Source organism: Canis lupus, chromosome 17 (assembly GCF_011100685.1).
Source record: "Canis lupus familiaris isolate Mischka breed German Shepherd chromosome 17, alternate assembly UU_Cfam_GSD_1.0, whole genome shotgun sequence".
NCBI lineage: Eukaryota > Metazoa > Chordata > Mammalia > Carnivora > Canidae > Canis > Canis lupus.
The window spans coordinates 39,425,877-39,438,284 of NC_049238.1; the positions used below are offsets into that span (position 1 = coordinate 39,425,877).

General features: G+C 42.8%; 1 long non-coding RNA gene across 3 annotated transcripts in view; it reads right to left on the reverse strand.

Moving 5' to 3' along the window:
* Positions 1 to 5,254: 5,254 nt before the first annotated feature.
* The window catches only part of LOC102156388, a 34,123-nt gene continuing 26,969 nt past the window's right edge, over positions 5,255 to 12,408 (reverse strand). Inside the window, exons 3-5 of one of the 3 annotated variants that reach the window (XR_005372468.1) lie at positions 7,611 to 7,919; positions 6,133 to 6,241; positions 5,255 to 6,032 (exon numbers count right to left, since the gene is read on the reverse strand). This is a non-coding gene — a long non-coding RNA (uncharacterized LOC102156388). Of the gene's footprint in view, positions 6,033 to 6,132; positions 6,242 to 6,421; positions 7,920 to 12,408 lie in introns of all 3 variants that reach the window. The other 2 variants (XR_005372466.1, XR_005372467.1) reach the window with 2 other exon arrangements.

The following is a 12,408-nucleotide window of genomic DNA, read 5'->3' on the forward strand; positions in this document are numbered from 1 at the left end:
TCTTGTGAATAAATAAATAGAATCTTAAAAAAAAAACCTCACAGCATTCCAGGAGAAAGATATTATTATTATCCTTGAGGAAAGCTGAACTGAGAAATGAAGTAACTTGTCCAAGGTTGCAGAGTGGGAAGTGGAACCCAGGTCCCCTCACCATAAGGCTGCTACTACTTCATAAATTGTGAGACTTCTCCCAACAGGGCCTCTCAGGAAACCATCAGGTTGGCTGCAGCCTGAATAAGGTGGAAGCAAGGAGACTTGGGATGTAGTACTGGCTCTGCTGAACATGCAACATAGGGGTGGCATGGAGTAAGATTTGGAGATTCAAAGGAAGCACTAATCTCTGAATTAATCCTTATCTTGTTTATGGGAAGAGATTTATCTGGACTAGAAATCAGCGAATTTATTCAGTAACAGGCCAATTGCAGACATTTTAGACTTTGCCATTGTAACTATAAACAGTATATAGGCCAAAAAAGTGGCTGTATTCCAATAAAACTTCACTTATGGATGCTGAGATTTGAATTATGGAAATTTTGTGTGTCACAGAATATTATTCTTCTTTTGATTTTTTTCAACTACTTAAAAACATAAAAATTATTCTTACCTGCAGGATGTACAAAGGTGGATGATGGATTGGATGTGGCACACAGGCCATAGTTTGCTAACTTTTGATCTAGATGAATTCAAAATGCTTTAGAAAATTATGTTTCAGTATGTTTTAAAAATTTAATGATAACCACTAAAAGAATAGACATAGGATGTATAATTTCCAGCACACAATAAGAAAAGCAATGAAATAAAGAAAAACTGATCAGCTGAAGAAAAAATAGAAAAAAAGGAAGAAAGTATGATGGAGAACATACAAACAACATGATAAGGATAAATCTGATTGTATAAGTAATCAGTGTGCCCATGGAAAGGCTAAATTAGCCAATTATAAGACCTAGATTTTCAGTTTAGGTTAATAAAAAGAAAAAAATAAAGCTATATCCTATGTCCAAAAGGTATATATAGAAGAAAACTATGCAGAAAGTTTGCAAAAAAGGTAGAAAAAAAAAACAAAACAAATGAACAGGGGGAAAAGAGAGAGAGAGAGGCAAACCATAAAATAGACTCTTAACTCTTGACAACAAATTAAAGGTTGGGAGGGTGAGGTGGGCAGGAGGATGGGTGAGATGAGTGATGGAGATTAAGGAGGGCACTTGTGATGAGCACTGGGTGCTATATGTAAAGGATGAATCACTGAATTCTACTCCTGAAACCAATATTGTAGTATTTTAACTGACTGGAATTTAAATGAAAACTTGAAGAAAAAATATAAATAAAGGCAGAGGGAAAGGGATACTACCCAAACAGGTATCTTATGTTACATAATAACTAAGAAAACAAAAACAATCATTTAAAAAACATCACACCTATTAGGATGGCTACTATAAACAAAACACAGAAAAATAGAAAACAACTGTTGGCAAAGATGTGAAGAAATTGGAACCCTTGTACATGTTAGTGGGAATGTAAAACAGTGCAGCCACTATAGAGAGAAGGATGATGGTTTCTCAGAAAATTAAAAATAGGATTACCACAAGATCCAGCAATTCCACTTCCACCCCAAAGAATTGAAAGCAGGGACTCAAAGAGATATTTGTACACCCATGTTCATAACAGCATTATTCACAGTAGCTAATGGGAGAGCAGCTCAAGTGTCCATCAGCTGATGATTCGATAAACAACAAAAGGTGGTCTGTACATACAGCGGAATAGGATTCCGCCTCGAAAGGGAAGGAAATTCAGTCACATGCAATAACATAGATGAAACTTGAGGACATTATGTAAGTGAAATAAACCAGTCCAAAGGGATGAATACTGTATGATTCCACTTACAAGAGGATCCTAGAATAGTCAGATTCGGAGACACAAAGTAGAATGGTGATTGCCTGGCGGTGTGAGGGGAGAGGAGTGGGGAATTGTTACATAATGTGTACAGAGTTTCAGTTTTGCAAGATGAAAAGAGTTCTGTGGGTCATGGTGATGATGGTTGTACAACCAATGTGATGTACTTAATGCCACTGCACTGCACACTTGGAAATGGTGAAAATGGAAAATTTATGTTATGTGTCTTTTACTACAATTAAAGAAAAAATAAAATAAAAAGCATCCCAGCAAACATGGATTTGTTCATTTTGATAAAAGCTACAGTCCACTAAAAAGATAGTCATATGCTTCAATGCAATTTGCCATAGAGTTCTGAAATATATCTAATATATATAAATAAAACGTATCCAATAAAGAGAGTACTCATTTTTTCCAGACACCCATGGCCCTTTTACAAACTAACCATGTATTTGACCACAAAAAGAATGCCAATAAATTCCAAAGAGCACACAAATCTTATTACTTGGTCACTCTGCAATAAAATTAGAAATTAAAAAGCAAAACAAAGCACAAGAAGTAGCAAAATAAAAAATCTTTTCACTGGAAATTTTAAAGCCTCTTTTAAAGTAGCTCTTGTGTTAAAAAAAAAAAAAAGAGAGAGAGAGAGAGATTATAAACTAGAAATAAACCTAAATGAGCCTTTGTTTTCAGGGGCTTATGAGACCTGATCCAAGTGGACTCAGGGGAAATTTATTAAAAATGAGAAGAATTCAGAATAAATGAAGGAATCATTAAATTCAAGAGGCTGGAATGAAAGATCCACAAAATAAACCCCCAAAAAACTAGGTGGATGGAATATAAAAATTAGCAGAATTTAACGAGGTGGAATATTCATATCAAAAATACACTTAATTAATAAACAAAATCTTGTTCTTGAAAAAAACACATTACCATAGACAAATCTTTTTTTTTTTTTTTTAGATTTTTATTTATTTATTTATTCATGAGACACACAGAGAGAGAGGCAGAGAGAGAAGTAGGCTACATGCAGGGAGCCTGATGTGGGACTCGATCCCGGGTCTCTAGGATCAGGCCTGGGGCTGAAGGTGGCACCAAACCGCTGAGCCACCCAGGCTGCCCACCACAGACAAATCTAACTAAATCACATAAATAAAATATATAAATAAAAATTTAAAGAATATTCATATTTGAAACGAAAAAGGAAACACAACTACTAAGATTTTAAAGCACTCTAAAAATTACTAAAAAGAAATTAATGTTAATAAAAAATTTTTAAACCTAGGTCAAAATGCAGAATTTTCTAGAAAGATGCAAATCACTAAAATGTGTCTAAGAGGAGATGGTAAACCTGAATAGTCCAATAAACACAGAAGAAATTAGAACTGTTGTCAAAGTTCTTTCCATGAGCCCAAACCAGGCTTAGATGGTTCTTATTGGTGAATTACATCTGATTTTCAAGGACCTGATTATCTCTATGGTACATAAATTCTTCCAGAGTGTAGGAAACGTAAGTCTAGACGCCAAGCTGGAAAGATAGCCTGTGTGTCTAGTGCGGGGGCGGGGAGGGGGGGTTCTGGGAAGCCAACTAGAGTTAGGAGCACAGTTTTTTTTTTTGGTGAAAACACCTGTGCTAGAAAAAAGGAGGCATCCAGGTTGGGTGGGGTAGTCGTCAGATCAGGATGCAGATCTGACCGAGTCTTTGCCGAGCCAATGAGAAGCTCTTGAGCAGGGACTGCCTATTAGAGGAGTCCCACACTAGTAGAAATAGCTAGGCATGTACCCTCCTCAACCTTGCTACTCAGTCCTTGAAAACAACTCGAGAAAAGTGTGACCTTGGCTCACCACAGTGCATTAGAAAGGGAAAGAAATCAACGAAGAAGGAAGGAAAACTATGAGCTAATTAAACTAAAAAATTAAAGGCCCAACACTCTAAATGAATGAAGCAAAGAATCTATTAATTGGCTACATGAACAGATTAAAAAGCAGAAAAGATTATTCCCATCACAATAAATGCCTTGATAAATGGATTTAATAAAATTTGTGCCTGTTTCTAAATAAGAACATAAAATTTTGGCAAGCTTGAGGTAGAAAGAAACTTTCTTACCTTGATAAAGTCTAGCTGCCAAAAACTGTTAGCAAACATCCTATTTAATGGTGAAAAATCAGACATTCTAGAAACATCTGGAATGAGACTAAGTTACCGACCATCACTATTACTGCTAACCAGTTTACTGGCGTCCTAACCAAATAGGAAGAAAAAAAAAGAACTTAAAGATTGCAGTTTATTGTTTTAAAATTAATCGTGATGATGGTTGAACAACTGTGAATATGCCCCCAAAACATCAACGTGTGCCCTTTAAATGGGTAAATTGTATTGTATGTGAATTACATCTCCAAACACTGTTAAAATATCATTATCCTGTCCATTATAAGACTTACTACTTAGAAAATATTGTCTACCTAGAAAATCAAAGAAAATACACTTAAAAACGAATAAAAGTGAGAGGGTTTAGAAAAGTGGCCAAATACAAAATCAACATACAAAAACCATCTTCTAATAAATAAACAATAGCCAATTTCACAACATCACAGAAAGAGAACCCCATATACTCCATGCAGAAAGATTAAACAGCCAAAGATGGATCTAATTAGAAATGTGGAAGACTTAAATTTTAAAGACAATACTTGACCAATGAACAAAAGTTGAGGTATAAAGCATGGCAGCCAAACAATTCCTACACCCCACCTCCCCTTTGGGAATGACTGCAGTGGAAATTTCCTTTAGAAGAAAGAGCCTGTGGATATCACAGGACCATGAAGAATGTTACTAATGAAGTATTTAAAATGCCTAGCACAAAGTCTGGCGAATAGTGAGCACTCAACAAATGCTAATTATTTTTCCAGATTCCACATACAATCAGCACTCAGGGGCACAGAAATGGAAAATTGCCCTTGATCCTGCAGTATACATAGATGACTGGGGTGGTAGAAATGCTCTGAAGGGAGTTTGACACTTCCTTGAACTAAATGTGCCACTTAGGAATGGAGGGATCTGACTGGACATAGGAGCTCATGGGAAAATAAGTCATCATAGTTCAGAGATAGAATCAATGTGTGCGTTTGGCTTCTCAAAGCCTGAGGTTCTTGGGCATTTATCTATTCAGGGGAACACTGACCCAACTACCTGGCACCACTCAGAACTGCACAGGAAACAGGTGGATTAGAAGAGTTTTCATTCACTCATCTTTTGTTCATTCATTCATTCAAAAAACAATTATTGGGTTTCTTTTTTTTTTTTTAATTTTTATTTATTTATGATAGTCACAGAGAGAGAGAGAGAGAGAGGCAGAGACACAGGCAGAGGAAGAAGCAGGCTCCATGCACCAGGAGCCCGATGTGGGATTCGATCCCGGGTCTCCAGGATCGCGCCCTGGGCCAAAGGCAGGCGCCAAACCGCTGCACCACCCAGGGATCCCCAATTATTGGGTTTCAAACTGTTCTTAGCACCTGCAAGGAGCTAAGGGAAAAAGGGAGGTGTATAAGGTAAAGACTCTTTTTTTCCAGTCTAGTAGAGTGAGAACAGGATACAAGGAGACCAACAAAGTTGGAAGAAGGACCAGGCAAGAGATTTAGGAGCAAGGCCAGGGGTAGGTAACTTTAGGGACAGGCATGTGGGAACATGACCCAAAAGGAGGCCCAGGATTGGGAACCCTTTTCAACAGCTGTCCTCACTTTTCAGAACGGCAAATCATTAAAGATTGACACCACCAGGTGTTGCTGGGGTGTGTAGAATCAACTCTCCCATATTGCTGGGATGGTGTAAATTTGGGCCAACCTTTCTGGAGAGCAACCTCACAAAACATGCCAACGTTTAAAACATACCTACGTATGACTCAGCAACTATCCCATGGGAATAATTGAACAAATGAAAGCAAATATCAGTACCAGCACAGAATATTCATTGCATCATTGCTTGAAGAGGAAACAATTGTAATCCTTGGATCAGTCACACATTCAGCCTTGGACCAATCATGATGATCACAGGAATTGGGTCCCCTGATTGGCCAAATCTTAGTCACACATCTCTCCTCTGTTGCCAGGGTATGGAGGAGAATCATGCTGGACAGTTGAAGATTAATCTGGGGGAGGATGTTCCCCAAAGAGGAAAAAAAGGAAGAACACTGTTACCATAAAACTGGGGATAAGAAAACGTGTTGAATAAACAAAATCTATACTTACTTCCATCCACTAGAGTAGGAATAGGTGGTGCATGTTTCAGGCAGAGGGAATAGACTATTCTTCACAGCGCCTCAGAGAGCCATCATAGTCTGTGATGAAACTCCCTGTCCTGAGAGGATGAGGAGGGACATGGAGGAAGGTTAGCCCTTAAAAAAAAGACCTAGATTGGTAAAATCCAGCCATATGAATAATTGAATAACTTGAAAGGTATGGCTGAGGCTGTGGGGTGGCTGTGACAGAAACATAAGACAATTGAGAATGCTTTGAGTAAGTTAGGAAAGTTTCTTACCCTAGATGGGCCTATGTTGTGTCTACACATGTTCAGCGTGTGGCTTGCACAGCAGGCACCACTTGCTGCCTGGTGACGTGGGACAAATGACTTAACCACTTGAAAACTTAATTTTCTCATCTCTGAAACTGAGAGAGGAAACCAGTCTTATGGGCTGACTGGGAGAATTTCATGTGGTCGTGTAGGTGAAAACTGCCAACACCGTGCCAGTGAACATGAGTTGAATCTAAGCCAAGAGAAGGGCCTGCCAGAAGGAGCCCCCAAATTTAAACAGAAGGGGCAAAATGCAAACAGAAGACATTAATTATGGTGGCCTTAGGAAGTCTGAAAGCCAGAGCTTTGTTCTAGGGCAAAGGGAGCCATGGAATGTAACCTGGGGGCAGTAATGAGAGTTATAATTGTACTTGACCTAAAACTATGTTGAAAAACCAGAACTTGCCCCTCTCCAAGTTCTTAACTGTACAAATGGAACAACTGTTTACTTTTAGGTTTTTATTTTTCATGCACACTTTCCCAGGCACCCTTCAGAACAGGAGCTACTTAAACTCCCCAAGGCAAGGAATAGCCCCCCACCACGCCTCTCCATTTCTCCTGCCCCATACTCCATCTTGTCCTGTGCCTAGAATACCACAGGCTTTGTGTACCCTTCCTCAAGACCAACGACAACATTTATAATGGCTGCCTTGGGGCACCTGGGTGGCTCAGTGGTTGAGCATCTGCCTTGGGCTCAGGGTGTGATCCTGGTGTCCTGGGATCAAGACTTGTACTGGGCTCCCTGCAGGGAGCCTGCTTCTCCCTCTGCCTATGTCTTTGCCTCTTTCTTTGTGTCTCTCATGGATAAATAAATAAAATCTTTTCCAAAAAAGTTGGCTGCCTTGAATCTCCTCACCTCAAACTCAAGCCCAGGGAGCCTTATGCCAACAGGGCAGCAAGCCTGGGTTGCTCTGTCTGGGAGGTAAGGAGAGAGGGACACCACTGCGAAGACCTGTGTGTCCAGAGAGCATGAGACAGTCCCGCCCCTCCAGACCCCCACGTGGTACAGCCTGTAAAGAAAGAGCATTGAACCAGAAGCACAAAGGCTGCTCTGTTGATATGGAATTGGGCAAGCCACTGGCCTCTCCAGGCCCCTTTCCTCACTCTTAAAACGGAGGCGACGATACCTCAGGGAGCAGTGGGGAATGAGAGAAACCTTGCAATGACAGGTCCTCCGCAGCCTCCATGCACTGTGTAGGTGTGTGTCGTTATTACCCTTCTACATCCCACAGGGCTTTCCAGAGTGTCAGAGCAGTGCTCTGCGTCCTGGGGTAGGAAGTAGATGGTCTAACTGGCTCAGGATGCTAGGCACAAAAGCGAAGCCAAGAAGCAGCAGTCATTTCTTAGAGTTCCTCTTGCCATTTTCCGTCTGGGCTCCAAAGTGATGCTGTTGCCAAGGCCACCAGGACTTCCCTGCCTGTGTCCGGAGGGAGAACTGATGTTGGCCAGGAAATCTCACAGGTGTCTGTGGAACAGAAAGGAAGCACCTCAGAAGCATGTGCCCATGGGGGTGTAGAACATGGAAATCCAGAAGCAGAAGGAGCTTTCCTTCCCTCCCTTGGCTCCTCATCACACGTCCTGGGGTTCAACCTTCACCTTGGAGCCCAGCCACCACCACAGGGCCCCCACTGCCAGCAGAGGGCTCCCCCAGAAGCAAAGAAGAGGCTCTCCCACAAAGATGCTAGTGTTCCAAGGCAAACATTTCCATTCTGAATGGCTTTCGTGAGACCATTCCTCTGTGTTTGGCTGTATGCTTGGCGCTTTGGAAAGAAACGAAAGGCATGAGGGAAAAGACCCACTGCTACCGGCTGCTGGTGATAAACAGCTGTATTTGCACAGCCAGCCTTGGAGAGGGACTTCCCCAGGTCTAAGCCACCAAGTAACATAGGTGTCACGAGGCTTGCCTTCACTGATGCCCTGTGTCAGGGGCATTCTGGAAGCTGCCTCAGATTACTTGGCCAGAGAGAAGATACCAGATCAGAGCAGGGCAGATCCAGCAGAAGGAAGGCTGTGTCAGGAACACAGGCTAGCCAACAAGAAGTGGCAAAGGCTCCTTCAGGGACATAAGACGTTGGGCCCAGTGGACAGGAAGGCTCCAAGGCCAGGTGCCAGGCTGGGGGTGTGCTTAGGATGATGGGGGCTGGTGCTGGCTACTCACTTCCGGCCCCTGACCATGAAGCCTCCTTCTTTCCCTCCTTTTCCTACTTTTCTTTGATTTAGCAACTTTTTACTAGACCGTTTCCCAAACAGCAGGATTTCTTGGAAACTTTACTATTTTATTGAGTACTGTGAGTCAAAGCTATCCTGACAGTTCTCGCTCACTCTTCAGTGTCACAAAGCAGTTCTGCTGAATGAAAGGAGCAGGTGCATGCCCAGGCTCTTGTTGATCTTATATTAATTCCACCAGAGGGGCCAGTGAAACTTTGTGAGGCCAGGCACTGGCTGCCACGTAGGGAACTCCCTGCTCTTATCAGTAACACAGCAGCTGTCTCTCAGGTGGACTGTTTGCGCTGAAGAGTTACATATATTATTCAGCTTTCTTGAGTTGGGCTCCAAAGCTCAGGGTCAGATGACCTGATCCTCCTCTTCCTTAGGCCAGCCTCAAGGCTCTTCTTGAGCATTACGTCCCTCACAGGGTAAACTGAGGCAGATGGAACAAGCCCAGGAGACTGTGCCTAGCCACACAGGATGGAACCTTCCCGCTCCTCACCACAGCCTGGCAGGCTCAGCCCATGGGTTCCCAAAGAACTAGTGCCCAGGTATGTTGGAATCTTTCTAGACAATAGATGCCTAGCCAGCCTCCCTTATTCTACTGACCTCTCTCCCATTCTCCCTCGTGGCTGGCCTAAGTACTATTTAAAACACCAGTCTGAGGCATTCCTCCAGTTGAAAAGCATCTCTGATCTCTGCCATTACATCCCCAGCCCCAAACGCCCTTTGTTCCAATAAACTGCTCATAATGGCTCTACCTGGGAACCCCGGGTGGCTCAGCGGTTTAGCCCCGCCTTCAGCCTAGGGCGGGATCCTGGAGACCGGGGATCGAGTCCCACGTCGGGCTCCCTGCATGGAGCCTGCTTCTCCCTATGCCTGTGTCTGTGCCTCTGCTCTCTGTGTCTCACATGAATAAATAAATAAAACCTTAAAAAAAAAAAGGCTTTACCTCCCCTGCCACTACCCACCAGCAGCATCCTGATGATGCCTTTCCTGGAAAATCATTACTCATTCTCCTAGATCCGGAGCAAACATGGTTACTCTGTGCACCTTCTCCTCCCCCAGGCAACTGGCCATTCTGGTCTCCGAAGCCTGCTGCCCTAGCCTCCCTAATATTACTCACCACCCACACTAGGGTTCCAGTACTCCAGCTGTTGACTCAGTTATCCCCCTGCCACCCACTAAGGCAGCTTGAGGGCAGGGGCTGACCTTAGCATCAAAGCAGGTGCTTACTACACATCCGTTGCTGAAGATAAGACAGAGGTAAGAAGCTCTGGCTAGAGAAGAAGAATAGTGCATTGATTACCGACTGTATGACAGATATTGTTCTAAGCTCAGTTAATATCGCAGCAACTCTATGAGACACATATTATCACAAGCTTCAATTTACAGTTAAGGAAACGAAAGCAGAGAATGGTTAAGTAGCAACACAAAATCTACTAAATAATAAAGCCAGGATTCGAAACCAATCTCTGCTCTTAACCACAATATATATGCTTTTCAAACCAAGTGGGAATGAGATCAAGAACTAAATTTTATTTCTTATTTTTTATGCCTATGTTTATAGGCACCATTGCTTTTATTTATTTATTTTTAAAGATTTTATTTATTTATTCACGAGAGACACAGAGAGAGAGAGAGAGAGAGGCAGAGACACAGGCAGAGGGAGAAGCAGTTTCCGTGCACAGAACCTGATGTGGGACTCGATCCCGGGACTGCAGGATCATGCCCTGGGCCGAAGGCAGGCGCCAAACCGCGGAGCCACCCAGGGATCCCCAAGAACTAAATTTTAGAAGGCTTGAAGCTTCAGCATCAAATAGGCCAGAGTATAAACTTTGGTTCTGACCTTGACCTTACTCAACCAAGCGGAGTATCAGTCTCCCCGAATGTAAAATGGGCATAATAATAGTATTTCGCCTTATCAATAGTTTGGTTGATTTTAAAATTCCATAAATCTGGTATAGTCTACAACAGTAATGCCAGCGTGCTGTGGCCCGGTGACGTTTTTAGAACTACTGCTGCCAGCCCTAATATCAACCCTTGAGAAATAATGTTCACAGAGGATTATCTGGAGAATACGCAGGATATCTCCCCCTTTAGACCTGACTGAGCCAGACTAAAAAAGGCTCTTCTCCGAGACAACTTTTTCTGAAGACTGACTTTCCCTCAAAGTATCACACTTGCTTTCATTATCCCTGCTCTTGGGCACTAGGCCTTCTGCCATGTATTTGAGATCAGTGGGCTTATTGTGGGCATGTTGTAGCAGATGCCTTGAACCCGACTCCATTTCCCTTATGTGAGGATTGTAGGGACACTTGTCTCACACAGGGATTTTCTTCATCAGAAGCACAGTGCTAAAACAAGGGGACATAGTTTGATCCTAATGGCTGGTAGCAGAATAATTCTTAGGAAGCAAACAGTCCTTGTTTGGGAAAATATTTTGATAAGCTGGAGGCATGGGGGTAGAAACACAAGAACTGGGTGCTTTTATAGGACAAGCAACTCGGGGTAAGGCACAGATTGAGACAAAGAGGGGAATTTGACCTCTGAGAAGGAGAGGAGCCAGGGGAGGAATAGGAAGAGGTATCTGTGAGATGATGGGGGAGGTGAAGGCCAGTGGCACAGGGGCTTGTTGTTTGCTGGGGCTGCTGTAACAGAGCACCATGGACTGGGTGGCTTACACAACATACATTTATCTTCCTGCAGTTGTGGGTGCTAGAAGTTCGAAATCAAGGTGTGGGCAGCATTTGTCTCTTCTAAAGCCTCTCTCATTGGCTTGCAGATGGCCGCCTTCTCCTTGTGTCTTCACATGGTCTTCCTTCTATGCATGTCTGTGTCCCAAAGACACCAACCAGTCATGTTGGAATAGGGCCACTCCAATCACCTATTTTAACTTCATCTTTAAAGACCCTATTTCCAAATACAGTCATATTCTGAGGTACTGGGGGGCTAGGACTTCAACATATACGTTTTGCGGGGAACACAGTTCAACTCATCACAGGAGGCAAAGGACATTTGAAGACCACCCTCCGTCCAACCCTGTTTTCCTGTAAAAGTCTTCATTAATTACTTTGTGTGGGTGAAATCTTTTGTAGACGCCAAAAAAAGGTAAGCCTCCTGTCTGGAAGCCATATGGTGTGGAACAGATTCCCCCTTGTGGGATCAAGAACCCTGAGAAAGTAAGCCTCCTGGGAACCGGCAAGAAAACTTAGGTCATGCTTGGGACCTCCCCTGGGCCTGGAGATCTCAGCTGGCATCTGGTTTGCATCACTGATCATGTTTTTCCTCTTGGCTTTCTTTGATCATTAGGAAACTCAGAGGCAAATTGGAGGTTCCTTACAATAAATGCTCAGGAATTCATGCAGAGTTACTTCCCATGCTGTATCCCACTATTTAGCCCTCATTTTCTCTTGACTCTCCATTGTGGACTTCTCTGTCTTTGTCGTCTATTCCTTTGAAGCATTTTACCCCACTCCATATAGTTCCTACAGAACTGCCAATCATCATACCCAGCCCCATCTTTCACCCTCATCAGGGCAATGTGGGCACCTGGCTCAAGCTGGCTGGAATATCCCAACTGAATGACCACAGGCCTGGCTATGTAACTCAAGATGAGTCACAGAATTGCCTCAGATTGATATGGGGAGACAGATGTCTTCTTAGCTATTTGCAAAGTTGAAGGGATATGAATCTGAGGCTTCCAAAGGCTATCTTTCCTATCATATGGATACAACCTCATTCAG